A 12,349-nucleotide genomic window follows, 5' to 3' on the forward strand; every position below is an offset into this window, starting at 1 on the left:
GCAAAGTGGCTTAATAAATGGTGTCGATGATTAAGTAATTCACCGAATAAATATTTCTTGAGCATCTGGTGACCAAAACAAAAAGAGCTTCTATTGAGCTTCAAATCACCAAATCCATTAATCATTCTTTATTGACACTAGGGAGACCTCCCATGGCCTGCTTCCACTTTCCAGACACACTGCTTGACTCTCTCTAACAAGCTTTCCCTTTTCTTTTGACCATTATTCAACAATTGTAAAAAATTGAATCTGTCCTCAAAAGTACATAGCTAGTTTGAGTTAGAGCCAGGACTAGAACCTAGGTCTTATATACACGCAAAGATCGAGAAAGAGCCAAATCTTGATGTTTCTATTCATGGAGAGGGAACCCAGATGGACCTACTCACAATACATGCTCCCAAATCAAAGAATATTATCCCCCTTAGGACACTGTCTAGCTAGAAGATATTCAGGGAAAATTCACCCCTTTACCTGCCCTAGGGAAATGGGAAAATTCAATGCAATCCATGCTGGAAATTTTGTTTAAAGTATTCTTTTAAAAGGCCCTTCTGTCTTTATTATGACTATAAGGCTGCTGAGTCTGCCCAAGCATATGAGGTTGCAAAGAATTTTTTTTTCCAGACCTTGCATTCTCCATAAAATGAAAGGATTCTTGGCACATAGTTGGCAATTACTATCTAGGTTTTCTGCATAACACAGGTTTTTTAAACCAAGCTTTTAACTCAATGGACATCAGGCTTCAGTGAAAATACATGTGGCCTAACAGGAGCAGAAATAAACACAATTCTTACCAATTTAGCTGTTGACAGAAGCATGTGATTTTGTTGCTTGGGGCCAAAGTTTTAAGAGTGGGCTCTGATTTCTCGCAGGCACACCCCTCATTTGTGTGTGCAAATAGGGTAATTAAGGGTCCAATTACCAGATTTGCATTGGCAAATGGGGGCTTTGTGTGGATAAAATTCTCCATAGTTTGGGACCAGCTGAAACTTAGGTCTTTTATTTTTGAATCAACCCTCTAACAATAACACAGGCACGATGAAGTTCCCATCTTGCCTCAACCTGAAGCCATGGCCGCAGACTTCCCTTTATTTTGGTGATTCAGTGAAGCTTGCGAGCCGCAGTTAGGATCCTGAGCTTTTTCTTCTGTGTCCTCTTCTCTGAAAAACAATTCAGTATTTTAAGTGCTTTCAGATTGACTTTTTTGCCCCTCCCTGTTAGCTCTGTAGAGTTGATTACTAAAGGTGAAGTACCTATAAATACTCTTTACAAAGATTTAACCAGATGTAACCACCAGTTAAAAGGCCAGTCATAAAATAATTTTATTCTTTTCTCCCCCAGTTCTTGGGTGACATCTAAGACAGATCCTGTGACTTTCTCAAACTTCAGGTGAGAAGTTTTCTGGACACTCTTAGTCACAAAGCCAGTCTCATGGCAGTAATTAGATCCTTTTCCTGGGTTCAGTTCCAGTCAAGACAAAGGAAGTCTACTCCTTCCTACCTCTCTCAGTGAGTGTAGGTAAAAATCCTGGCTGGAATGTTGGAGCCTGAAAAGTAAATGAGAAAGAAACCAAAATTCAAAATACCACTAAACTAGTTGCAAGTTTACCATTTTTTTCCAATTGAATCTCCTGCTCTGCACCCAAAGATAGCTGGAAGACTGAAACAGACAGAAAGAGCTCCAAGAGAAGCCCTCTAATTTTTGTCTGGAGAGAGAGAAGAGGACCTGCAGGGTCAGAAAGAGAGGAAAGCCACTGTATTTCCTCTTTCTTTACCAACCTCAGCTCCCAGGCAACCCTGTCATGCCTAGTCAGGCACCCAGAACTCCAAAGGAGAGCCCTGTCTCACCAGAGAAACGATGGGGGAACATTCACATTGTTTTTTCCCTCTCTCTCCTCTTGCTACTTGACCCTGGGGACAGAGGGAAGTAGTCCCTTTCTTCCTGTGGCCTTTAGTTTGCAGGAGAATCATAAGCTTTGGATCACATTTTTTTCTGAAATATTCCTCTGCTATACTGACCACCAAATAAACTTACGTCTGTATATTTCATCTCCAGGATAAAGTTATATCTTTGATAAAGCCTCCCCTTTCCAGAAATTGCTTTACTTACACCTCTGTTATAATAAGCTTTTGTTATAATATTCTCATAATTATCTCTGATTTAGAGGCTGCCATCTTCTGTAGATTCATTCCCACTCTCCGGTGCTTGGTCTAATGCTTTCAACACATGTTTACATAAATGGCCACATTGTTTTCCCTCTAAATGAAATATTCCAGGAAATATTAAAAGATATGCATTAAATATCAATTAAGCATTGAAAACACCTAAACAAGAATGAATTTTTGAATGTATTTATGAAAATATATGAAAATTTTACTGTAGATTGGGCTGCCATACAATTGGTTGCCCAAATTGGGGAATGAGAGTGAAAAGGAAAGAGGAGAAAACATAATTAAAATACAGTATTTGATTTAAACAGGTGCAAACTGGAACATATAATGACCTTTGTTACAGGCTTAGTGGCAAATGCCATCTCAGCTCCTGTTGCATTTCATCATGTTTTCTTCTCTATGCGTATCTCTGGTGTGTACATGTGCATACACAGCCTTTGGCAAGGTATACCGGGGACACCCAAAAAAACCTGGAATTATCTTCATGGGGGCAGGCCCCTTGTAGTACAGGATTCCCCCGCTAGATGAGTGTTCTAGTGACCCATCTGGATCAGTGTACCAGCTGGTATTGTTGTGAGGGGCTGCATTTGGCTTCAGTGAATTTTCTTTTAAGATTCTTTCAATGTGTTTGCCCATTTCATGATGGATGATTTACAAGTGCACCTGCCCACACCGTGGTGCGTTCAGCAGTTTTTGACCAAAAAACAGCATGACCCCCATGCCTCACCCTTCCTATTCACCTGATCTTTCCCCAAGCAACATTTTTTTGTTTGTTTCTGCAAATGAAAAAAGTCCTCAAAGGGAAATGTTTCACTGATGTGGAAGAGGTGAAACAAAAAACAGCAGAAGCACTAAAAGGCATCAAAATCAACAAGTTCAAAAACTGAGCAGTGGAAAAAACATCTTGATAGGTGTATTGCATCAAATGGAGAGTACTTGGAAGGTGGCTAAAGTTTAAACATGTCAGAATAAACAATTTTTTATAAATATAAACTCTGGTTTTTGGGGGTCCCCTGTCATATTTTGACCTCATGTCATATGTTAAACTAAGCCAACTAAGGAAGAGAAAATTGGGAAACTAACATTGCTTATAAACTTATCTTTACGCAGCTTCCTCCTTTCTTTTTATCTTTGTTTCTTACTTTCTTCCAAACACAGTTTTTCCCAAGCAGAAAATTCCCCATTATCTTGTTTTGACTTCAAGTTTTAATTAATAGGTGGCACATTGTGGTTAAGCATTCCTACTTGTAGAATCATTCTCATGGGTTAAGATCTAGGTTTTGCTATTTACTATCCATGTAACTTTAGCTCTCTTTTTCTTAAACATTTTAGTTATTTATTTTTAGAAGTAGAGTAAGATAAGGAGAAAGAGGAGACAAAGATCAATGTGGGAGAGAAACATCAATTGGTTGCCTTTTGCAGGCGCCCCTAATGGGGACCAAACTCTCAACCCAGACATGTACCCTGATTGGGAATCAAACTGGCGACCTTTCACTTTGTGGGGCAATGCTCAACTATCAGAGCTGCAGTGGTCAAAGCTAACTTCAGCTCTCTTATGCTCGGTTTCCTCGCCTATAAATTGAAAACAATAATGGCATATAATTTCTGAGGTATGTTGTGAGAATTTGATGAAATAATTTGCATGGAAGTGCTTAGGAAAATGCTTAGCTAAGATAAGAGGTCAATAAATGTCAGCACTCCTTAGTGTGATCTTATAATTTATTGTCCAACATGGACACTGTTGAGATTGGGATAGCAGACAAAACGTCATGGTCCTTGGTCTCAGGAAGCATAAAGATAGAGAGATAATTCATTACCAGAACAAAATAATGCTAGTGTTCAAATTATAAGCCAGGTCTTCCAACAGCACTCTTGAAGAGTTTCTCTTATGCATCACTGTCCTGGTTTTAAACTAGTCAAAAGGCTCAATCTGAAGAGAAAAGAGAGGGCATATTTTTACTTTTATTTTAGATTAGCAGTTCTCAAAATTGGCTGCACATTTGAAATCCCTGATTCCAGCATGCAGCCAAAGTTGTGAGCTACTGGTTTGGAGCAATTCTCCTCAAACTTTACCATGCATACAAATAACCTGGGGTCCTTGTTAATGTACAGTTAAATAGCAGGTGTGGGGCTGGGGCCAGATGATCCTGATGTTGCTGCTTCCTGGGGCACATCCTGAGTAGCAAGAGTGCAGGCGTGTGTGTGTGTGAGTGTGAGTTCATGTGGCCCTGCACATATTCCTCTGAAGGCTGTTATGTTCTCCCTAAAAACCAAACTTGTCTTCTCTCCGGGTTTTGAACATAGCATGGCTCACTCAACCAGAGGACATTTCCCTCCTGTTTGTGGAGGATTCCTGACCAACACAAGGACCCTCACCTGCTGACTCATGCACTCAGAGCCCTTCTTCGGCTGTGAAGACAGTTCTGTTTGCCTTTAGCTCAGGCTTCTGCTCAGATGTGCTTGTGCTGCTAGCTGCGGAGGGGCTGACTGATAATGGCATCTGAGGGCATTCAATTAGCACATTTCAGGTTTCTCTGGTCATAGACACCTCATAATTTCTTCACTAATGCAGTTGGATCTTTTTCTTTTTCCAAATCATTAGACATCTCTTCCATGTTACTTTTCACTTTCCACCCTGTAGTGGATAAGATTCTATTTTAATACCATCTCAACACATCTCTGTGTTAGGGTAATTTAGGAAGAAACCAGGTGCTAACTTATCTTTTTTAAAGAAAAGTTTCATTTTTTTTTTTTTTTTTTTTAGTCCCACTAAGACAGCAGTCCTGCCTTCTGTCTTTACTTGAATCCAAGTCTGCTGCCTTGGTGTTAATAAATAGGTGTGATAAAGGCTGTGTCTGGAGATTGCAACTGAGTCTTGGAAGATGGGGAGGAGCAAAGGGTGGGGTAATGAGAGGAGGCTCCTCAGGTCCATGTCTGCAAAACAGAAGGTAAAAACCACTGCCTTTGGGGAAAGGGTAGAGGTGGTGAGTTCCTTAGTTTGTCACAAATCCCGGTGTCCTAGGAAGGAGGAACTCAAGTCGGGCAAAGGTCTGACCTGGTGATGTGTCCTCTGAAGTTAGTTGGGTAAAAGGACTCTGTTTCAGGGCTTCTCAAACTTTAATGTGCACAGGAGTCCTCTGGGAATTTTATTTAAAAAAGCAGATTCTCATTAGTTAGGTTGGGGTGGGGTCTCAGTTTGTGCCTTTCTAATGATGATAGTGATGCTGCTGACCTAAGACCACACTTTGAGATGCCATCTACCAGGCATCTAGGTCCACAACTCTCCACCTTGGATTCTCATTAAAGTCATCTGGAAAGTTTTAAAGAAACCCCAATGCTCAGGCCTTACTCTGGACCTACTATTAAATCAAAAATCTATGGTAGGAGACCCAGCCATCAGTAATTTTGAAAGTGTCTTGCGTGATTCCAGTGTTTTGCTTTTTGCAGAATATTATATAGTTGGATGCATGCAGTGTGTAACCTTTGGCTTATTTCACTTAGTAATGTGTATTTATGTTTCCTCCCTGTCTTTTTATGGCTTCACAACACATTTATTTTTATTGCTGAGTAATAATCCATTGTCTGTATGTACCATGGCTTATCTATCCATTCATCTACTGAGGGAGTTCTTGCTTGGTTCTGAACTTTGACAATCATTAATAAAACTGCTATAAACATTTGTGCGCAGGTTTTTGTGGATATAAGTTTTCAAATTGTTTAGGTAAATAACAAGAAGTGCTATTGCTTGATCATGTGTGATAAGAATATGTTTGGTTTTTGTAAAGAACTGCCAAACTATTTTCCAACATGTCTGTATCACACATTCCAACTGGCTATGGGAATGTGTTACTACACATCTTCACCAGCATTTTGTGTTGTTGGTGTTTTGGATTTTTGCCATTCTAATAGGTGTGTAGTAGTATCTCATTGTTTTAATTTGCATTTCCCTGGTGACACATAGTGTTGAGCATCTTTTCATATGTTTATTTGACATCTGTATATATTCATTGTACATATATATGAGAACAGTTTATTCATCCCAGGTGGAGTGGTCCTCAACCAATGAGTGACAGGAAATGATGTATAAATGCTTCAGTTTCATGCTGGCAAGTGTGGCTCAGTTGGTTGGAGCCTCATCCTGTAACCGGAAAGTTGCAGGTTCAATTCCCTGTTGGGGCACAAGCCTGGGTTGCAGTTCCAGACCCGATCTGTGGCACATATGGGAGACAGCCAATCAGTGTTCCTCTCTCTCCCTTTCTCTCTTCCCTCGCTTCTCTCTAAAAGCAATGAAAAAACGTCCTTTGGTGAGGATTAGGAACTTCATTTTAATGTGGTAGTTTCCTCAAGCCTTGGGTGAATAACTGAACATGTGCTCTATTCTGTTACCCATGTTTTCCCTATGGGATCAAGTCCATTTGCCCATAGTGGTAACTGGCCTATAATGCATCACTTACAAATTGCCTTCCCTTCCCTCTCTCACTTCTCTATTCCCTTTTGGTGTTTCCTTCCCCTCCCAAATCAACTAGCTTCATTTGATTCCTTGTCTGCTTCCGAGGAACCTAAATAGGATAGTCCTAGTGCAGCAAGAACTCAGTGTATAAAGTAGGGGGTGTGGCTAGGCAGAAAAATGATTGGGCAAGCCCTGTTTCAGGGCCTAAGGCGGGTTAAATAGAAGAAAGCTAGAAAAGATAAAGAGAGGAGGTCAAGTGTCGAGAGACCCATATCCTTCCCTCTTGGTCCCCAACTTAAGTAAGAGGATAACAGAAATGGTCAGAAGGGTCTAGGAGACCTCCTCACAACATCAAGATGAATGGTCTACCCCCTAGACATAGCGAAGATCTTAGGAAGAATCCCATACTTATCTCTGCACCATGTCCTCATGGAACGGAGATGAAAATAAACCATTGCCGGCAGAGCAGTTGGAGAGAGAAGCATGAGAAAGGGGGCTTGCTTTGCCTGGCCTGCACCTGGCATGCACGGAATCCAAATGCACCTCCGTGTCCTGATGTGGGGACGGACACGAAGGTTCAGAGACAGGAAGTGGACTGGACTACTCCTTGGGATGGCCAGAGTCTGCACGTGTGAGGATTCATGGAAAGAGGTAATAGTCACGGACCACAGCAAGAAGCTCCTAATAGCCGGTTAGGACCTGGGTGCTCACCAATCCTTGCAGCCGGCAAGACCAACCATCCCAACGCAGAGGCCTGCAGGGATCTAGAAGCTACCATGTGGTCTGGACTCCCCAGTCTCCACTGGCACTAGACATATGCGATCCAGACACTTATCTTCCAAAGGAGCAAAGAAGGGAAAGGAAATCTAAAAGACTGAGCATATATCCAAGAGACACCACGCATCCCAATAGACTTGAAACTGGAAGGGAATGAAAGACAATTTGGCAAGTCTGAAGATTTGATCAGCTATATGTAAAGAAGCCGGAAGTTTCTGGAAATTTGAGAAACAGTGTGAGAAAATATATAACCCACCACATCAATATTAGAGATAATCAATATAAAGCATCGAACCAAGCACCTGGCCCATGGTAAGAGCTCAGTAATTGGTGGCTGCCATCATTGACACCGTACCTGATGATCTGAGTGGCCTTTGTCATAATGAGAACTTGTAGCTAGTCCAGGGGAGCAGAAGGAATCCCCTCTTAGTTCTATCGTTACTCTTTCAAAAATCCCCAGTCCTAGAACAGAATAACGTTCAGGATACTAAATAATGGTTCTTCAGTTAGAGCCCTAGATTGGGTCTGGGACATTGGTTGATTGAAATATGAGGCAAATCTGTTCCAAATCAAAGAGTTTGATTGGATCAACTAGTATTGAAGAGTCTGTGTTAGAGCTCACATGTATGGAAGAGCTGATCTTAAAATTACCTAAACCAGCCTAAGCCTCAAACAGGACTGAACCCTGACACCACTTGCTGCCTGTTTCTTCCATTCGTTTTAAAGTCAGCACGACAAGAGGCATAAAACAGCGACAACAAAAGCCATTAATAGGCAGCTGAAAGATTTCTTTCTGTCCAGTTTCTGGCCTTCTTCTTGTCACTAAAGGCAGATTAAAAAGGCATCATTTTCTTTGACATATGTAGCGTACAGTCACCTTGCCTATCAGATTCAAACAGGGCAAAAGAAAAGTGAGTGAGGGATGGGCTTACGGGAAATTTGCATACACATTTCCATTAGAGTTAAAGACATTTAAATCCACATTACCCTGGACCACAGAATAATGAATGCACCATTATGGACAAGGCTTAGCGTGTGTTGCTGCTGCATTTGGCAAGTTCAAGTTTTGCTCTGGGTGCAATATTTTGTGACTCATTTTTCCTCAAGCATAGAGTAATAGGCTTTAACTTTGCTAAGCTTTTCTGCCAGCCCTTCGCCCCCTGCTGTTCCATTATATTGAACTTGTAAGCAGGACGCTCTGTCCGGCTCACCCAGATTACCGTGGCAATACGGCCCCGCTGAGGGGCTGGTGTCAGGATAAGTGTTAGGGAGGGAGCTCCCCATCTTGGCATGCTGTTCTCATCTTATTAAATTCAGCTTTGTGGAAGCAGGGAGCCTGCCTCTCAGTCACACTGGCTCAAGCCTGATCCAACTGCTACTGTCAGACAATATGAAAATAGGAACCACCACAGCTAATGGCAGGTGCTGCTTCACAGCTGAAAAAAAAAAAGGCGTCTGAGGGTTTTTATTATTATTATGATTTCATGAGCCTGTGTGCGTGTGTTACTTTACTCTTTTAGACCTTCGCTGGATGGAAGGCCTGCTTCAGAAAGCCTCGTGCTTTTCAGAAATGAAACAAGTTTCAATGCTTTCAGCAGCGATGGGCCCCTCAGAAGACTTCCTTTGTCTGCATTCCCTGCTCCAGCTTCCAGTGGATCTCAAGGAAGGTCACGTTTAAATTTTAAAAAGAAATAAATAAGAAGCATTCTTAAGTGTCTGGGAGTCGGGAGTGTCCTAAAAAATCTTCCACATGAAATAATTTCAGATTCGTATCTTGGTGTGACAAGGTGGCCGGCTCTGGTTAGAGCTATGAAACCATTGAATAAAATGGAAAATCCAGCTCTGAAAATAAATCACTCTGTGGATTCAAAAGTCCCTGTCTTCACTCTAAATTTCTACCTTAACATATATTTTGGTTACATATTGCTACAGAACAAACCACTCCAATATTTAATGGCTTAAAAAGACAGCCATTTTATTATTTTATATATTCTGCGAGTTGTCATTCCAAAGAGTGAATATTCAAATGAACTAAGCCAGCTTAAGCCCCAGCAAGGGCTCAACTCAAAGACCGCTTGCATGCTATTTCTCCCATTAGCTTTATTTATTTATTTGTTTTGAGGAATTAACAGTCAGTTTTATTGGGCTCAGTCCAGAAGTCCATGAGCCTTGAGGACCTCTGTGTATCTGTCAGTTTTCTTCTCCCTGTTCTTTTCAGCCTGTGTCTGTAGCCTCACGGAGCTGCTTTTTCTTTTGGTAATGGGTCCTGGCCTTCTCCTTCCTTTTCTCCTGTAGGTGGCTGTGACTGCTTAGCACTCCCGGGCAACCTCAGGAGCCTGGTGGCCCAGGTAGGCAAACAGGATGGAAGGCAGTGGGGTCGAGGGGATGGGGAATAAAGTTGTAAAGAAATGGGAACCTGGATTAGGGAGAGGGTGCCCTGAGAGAGGGGTTGATAACTCGTCTCAGAGGATCTTGATACTTGAATAATCCAATTTTTCTCACCAAGCTTAAAGCAGAAGACACACCCACCTCCTGAAAGGGCACTGTGCTCCTCTGGGCGGCAGCTGAGCCATGGGCCTCATCGGCACTGCTCACAGTGGCATCCGCAGACCATCATGAGAAAAAGCCATCATCTGCTCTCCCATAAGTTTTAAATAGGTTTTGTTAGATGGTTCTCTTTCTGATCTCACTTAGGGTCTCTCAGTAGCTGTAGTCAGGTTGTGGGTGGGGCTCAAGCACCTATAATTCCTCACTCACACGTCTGACTGGCACCTTGGCAAGGACATTTAAGCCTGGGGCCTCAGCTGGTGGGGGCAAAGGGTAGGGTCGCTGGTTCTCTCTTTCTCTCCTTCAGCTGGTCTCTCCTCCCTGTGGTCGCTCCAGCAAAGTAGCTGGACATCTTACTTACGTTGTGGCTCAAGGCTATTTATTAGGCCTTCTTCTAGGCTGAGGGCTTAGAACTCTTCTGGCATCATTTCCCCTGCATTCTACAGTTGAAGGGCATCACAGGCCCAGCCCAGATTCAGTCTCTGAGAGGGCTGCACAGGGAAGGAAGGCTGGGGTTGCTGTCCATTGGGGGGCATCTTTGTTGCGTACAAGGGAGGGCCCCATAAAAACCAGAATTTATTTATAAAAAATTGTGTATTCTGACATGTTTAAACTTCAGCCACCTTCACAGACTTACTCTCCATTTGATACAATACACCTATCGAGACATTTATTCCACTGCTCAAAACAGTTTTTGAACTCATTGATTTTAATGCCTTTTAGGGCTCCTGCTGCTGTTTTTTGTTTTACCTCTTTCACATCAGCAAAACGTTTCCCTTTGAAGTCTTTCCATCTGCAGAAACAAACAAACAAAAAGTTGCTTGGGACAAGATCAGGTGAATAGGGAGGGTGGGGCACGGGGGTACATGTGTTTTTGGTCAAGAACTGTTGAATGAGGAAGGTGGGCGTGGGTGGGGCAGGGGAAAGTGGTGGTGGGAAAATGGAGACAACTGTACTTAAACAATAAAAAAATAAAGAAAATTTTTTAAAAAAACCACAAAAATACCCGCTGAACACTCAGCACGGTGTGGGCAGGTGCACTGATAAATCACCCATCATGAAACAGGCAAATGCATTGAAAGAGTCTTCAAAAAGAAATTCATTGAAGCCACACTCAGCCTCCCACAACACTGCCAGCTCACAACGACACAGCCTCTCACAACAGCAGCTGATACAGGTGGGTTCCTAGAGCACTCACCTAGCAGCAGAAGCCTGTACGACAGGGGGCCCGCCATCCAGAAGGTAATTCTGTTATTTTTGGGTCCACTCACATACTTTGGTCTTTAGCCTCTAACAATAACCTAATGAGGTCATCAATCCTGCATGACATGCCTTTTTGCATAGATAATTGAGTCAATTCTTTAACTGCACTGAGTGTAAGTTTTAAACGTATTGGCTTAGCTTTTTATGAAATAGAATCCCCATTACAGTATAAAGTTTATTTTGAGATAGTTGAGACTCCAGTTCGTTAAGGTGTGTAATTGGATAGACCATTAGAGTCAGTAGGGCAATGTGGAAGTCAAGTCACTAAGTGCTTGAGCCAGGATGAAGCTATTTGATATATCTTTTCAGCAGCTTCCTTAAAAAGGAACATGGAGTTTATTAGGCCTAATAAGCCAGAAATCTGAAAGAGGGTGATTCTTGGAACATAGTGGCCAAATATGGCCCTTGACCTTCATCACCAATTCCAATCTCTTTGCTCCTTCTCCACCCAAGAAGCTGCTTCAAGGCAGGGGACTGGGACCCAATTTTCACACTGAGAAGTTAAAGGAGCAAGAAGTTAACTCACATTACAATATGTTAATTCAATGAGATACTGGCATTATGTGCGACAGCATCTCTCCTACCCTGACTAGTACAGCAGGCACCACTGCTTACAGCTTTCTGTAGAACTGCCAGAGATGTTAACTGGTGCTTCTCACAAGCTCAGTAAATTTTGCGAAATTGATGGTCAAGGAATAAACAAGTAATTGATTAGAAAAAAAGGTATAGGTTGAGGAGTAGAAATTAAAAAAAAAAAAAGTTGATTACTGTATTATTGACAGAATGCCCAGGCCTGGCCCATAGTAGAGGAAGTAATTTTAATTTCCTTTCTCTCTGGGCTTGAAATTTCTCTGCTCTCTCAATGGCCTGTTAAGAGCTGGGAAAGCTTGGGAACGTGACATCCAAAGGTTATTTATTAGCAGTCTGTTTTGTTTCTCCTCCCGTCTAATTTTTCTCCTTTAAAAGATTCTACTTCTATAAGGAGTAGTATCTGGTACCAAAAAAATCAAAACCAACCCAAATAACAATTATATTTAAGGAGCTATTTCCTGAGCTCTAGTCGAATCTGGGAATGAATGTCTCTATCTTTCTAAACATCAAGGACAGAATGAATTTGGAAAAGTGCTGTGCAGCCTAACCCCAC

The 12,349-nt window shown here is 41.9% G+C and overlaps 1 non-coding gene across 1 annotated transcript; it reads right to left on the minus strand.

Moving 5' to 3' along the window:
- Positions 1-9,946: 9,946 nt before the first annotated feature.
- Positions 9,947-10,033, minus strand: LOC129061107 (small nucleolar RNA SNORD35). Its single transcript, XR_008528076.1, has one exon. It is a non-coding gene; the product is annotated as a small nucleolar RNA SNORD35 (small nucleolar RNA).
- Between the last annotated feature and the right edge of the window lie 2,316 nt (positions 10,034-12,349).

The sequence above is a fragment of the Pteronotus mesoamericanus genome, unplaced genomic scaffold, assembly GCF_021234165.1.
Source record: "Pteronotus mesoamericanus isolate MK-2021 breed Mesoamerican mustached bat unplaced genomic scaffold, CSHL_Meso_final scaffold_54, whole genome shotgun sequence".
Classification (NCBI taxonomy): domain Eukaryota; kingdom Metazoa; phylum Chordata; class Mammalia; order Chiroptera; family Mormoopidae; genus Pteronotus; species Pteronotus mesoamericanus.